Source organism: Octopus bimaculoides, chromosome 18 (assembly GCF_001194135.2).
Source record: "Octopus bimaculoides isolate UCB-OBI-ISO-001 chromosome 18, ASM119413v2, whole genome shotgun sequence".
Lineage (NCBI taxonomy): Eukaryota > Metazoa > Mollusca > Cephalopoda > Octopoda > Octopodidae > Octopus > Octopus bimaculoides.
Genome location: NC_068998.1, coordinates 24,093,309 through 24,096,592, shown reverse-complemented (window position 1 = coordinate 24,096,592; position 3,284 = coordinate 24,093,309).

Genomic DNA, 3,284 nt, shown 5'->3' with positions numbered 1-3,284 from the left:
GGGCGTTGTGTGTGTTTATAGAGCGAAAACACCTAAAGCTCTACGAGGCTCAGGCAGGGGGTGATGGCGACCCCTGTTATACTCTTTCGCCCCAACTTTCTCTCACTCTTTCTCCAGCTGGGGGAACACATACACTATAGAAAGAGTAAACTGGGCCCATGAGCCTGGCTAGGCTTTAAAAGGGTGCATAAATAATATATATGCGTACACACACACACACACACACACACACACACCCACACACACACATATATATATACATATACATATATGTGTGTGTGTATATGTATGTATATATAAAAATATATGTATGTATACACACATATTGAGAGGGATAAAGATAGATATATAAATAGATGGATAGATAGATAGATAGAATGATAGATATATAGATAGATAGACAGTAGGATACAAACTACGGCTGTTTTTGTTGGCTGAGAATTAGTCAATTTTAGGGTTAGATATTCTTCACATCATTTTAGACACTCTTCACATCAGATGCAACAAGTGTTTATGGTTTTCTCTGTCAACATTGTTTGTGACACAGCTATCATCTGTGTCCACAGGATTCTGCTCTTGGTAAGTCTCTAGTTTTATTTTTCACCCTTTATCTTTTACCTGTCTAAATTATGGGACTGTGGTCATACTCGAGCATCGCCACCAAGGGTTTTAGAATCACCAATCGACCCTAGCACTAATTATTTAATGTATATTTTCGAAATCTGATACCTAGTTTATCGATGTCTTTTGCCTAACCGCTAGGTTACGTAGACGAAAAGAAAACAACACCGGTTGTCAAGCGGTGGTGGATTAGAAATACAAACACAAAGACTCACGCACTTGAAGTAAAGTATATGGGAGGCGTAATGTATACTGACTTATGAATTATATTTAATATATTGGTATTTAATTGTGCTTATGCAACGTTTCCTTGTTCTTCCTTTATATTCGGAAATTATGTCATTCACTGTTCTTTCGTTCCTTTTTCTTAACACATTAGCTATAATCTTTGTTTGACGCCCATATCGGTTGTGCAAGAATAATTATTTCTTTTGGCCTGCACATTGTTTATCTAACTTGTAAGATACTTCGAAAGTTTGAGAGATTTAACCATTATATCTCGGTGAATTATGCTGCCCATAGAAATCGCAGAATCACATTTTTTAAAAAAGAAAATTGATTCGCGATATGAAATATCAATTAATTTTACTGATAATTCTCACTGTCTGTACTACCATTTCAACAACAACTTCTAGAATAAATTCCTGACAAGTGTAACACAACTACTTTCCTAAAAAATATAGTGACTTCTTTCTAAAGATTCTACCACTACTTTAACATCCTGTACAACGTTTCACTCATTAACACCTCTCTTCCAAACACATACGTTCTCTCTGGTTATTTTACCACTATCACAAGTGTGTGTAAACTGAAATATCCATCAGCATGCTACTACTACTAGCTCTCATACATTGTTTTCTCACTCTGTTACTTTTACCAGTACAATAACATTCCCTGGGTATCAAGAATCTCAAGCTTCATTTTATTCCACCAAATTTTTCAATATGTACATGTCTCTACTCTACAGTTGTAAACCACTATTCTAACTTAAATTTAGGTCTTGTCGGAAACTATTATACTGTTGTAAGCATACGTACTGTCCCAAATCTCCTTGCTGTCGTAAACCTCATTACTCGTCTAAACCTTAATATCCCTTATGAATCATATTTCTTATGTTCTTCAGTATTAGAAATATTTTCCTTTTGAATTTTCTCCTTGCTCAGATTTTACCTGTAAATGTCTATCCTTACAATTTCAAACAGATGAGAAATTGTCACAATCGCACTAATACTGGAAACTTTGCAAAGATCTTAGCTACTGTCATTTCATTGACTAAGTTAGCGTTAACAATTTATTATTGTTCATTTAAAAATATACTGTAAAACATGCTTCGTGATGCATGCGTTCATAGTCGTTACTTGACTATAGTGAGCATTAATACTCGTTCCGAATGGTCAAAATAGCGTACCTTAGTTTGTATAATCTATCTCAACTAATCAAACAGAAACGAATGAATCCACGTACTAAAAGGTGTGCCCTATTTTCCCCTCACTTTGTCCATAAAGACCAATCTAAATTAACTTTTATATTCAGATTTACGCACATGTCCGCTGGAAAGAATTCTAGTGATATGAACAATAGTGAATGGTTTTGCAGTTGAAGCAGTTCATGATTTCTATCAAGCATTGATCTTCTCAAGATCTTCCCAAGAACTGCACTCGTATAAAGAATTTCTATTTCCTTTTTCATTCTAAGAACTATTACTTAATAAAATAGTATATATACCATCTGGATTAGCTTTTCCACTCACATCTGCACAAATAATTACTAGCAGCGCATATTGTTTCATTTATTGATTGTTAATGAAGTTGTTGTAATGTATGCAAACTGGACATAATTGAATCTACATCACAGAGTTTTTATGGACATCTATCCATATCCAGCTCGTAGAATCTTGTACACGCTGTCGTGCGGTTCGAAGTATCCAACGAGTTTTATACATCTGGACAACTTGTTAAACAATAAATATTTTTCCACAGAGCAAAAATTATTCATCAAGTAAAATCCATATTAATATTTGCATAATCTAAACTGCTTTAGAAAAATAATAACTATCTTATAAATACTCCCCACAACAAGAATCGGAGAACAGTGCTAAAGATTAATTTAATAGACTACATCTTGGAGTTACTGTCGGTGTATTTATAGATTAGAAAAAAGTCAAGAGACAAAGGGAAAGGTACAGAGGAGATAAACAATGAGGAAAAGTGGGTGTTAAAGAAAGAGAGGGCCAAGAAATGTGTGTGTGAGAGAGAGAGAGAGGGGGGAGCGAGAAAAAGAAAAGCGGAAGAAAGTATGAGGGGGACCAAAAGACGGAGTAAAAATGTCTTACAAAATTTAGATACATACCTATTATAATGTGAGTACAAGTCTGTACGTACGCCGCTGTATGTATATATGAATATAAAAAAATGGAACAAAAACGCAATAAAAGACAAAAAAACATTCGGACAGATAGACGATACAAAAGCGGACAGGAGAAGCAACAATTAAAAGGACAGGCAAAAAAAAAAAAGAATATATATATATATATATATATATGGTGGTTGTCTACTCCTTAAACAGAGTTTGACCACCTCCTGCACCTACACCTTAGCCCTTTCATGGCGTCTGATGTGGCTTTTTAAACCAGACAGTGTTTTGAAAAAACACCCACACAGATT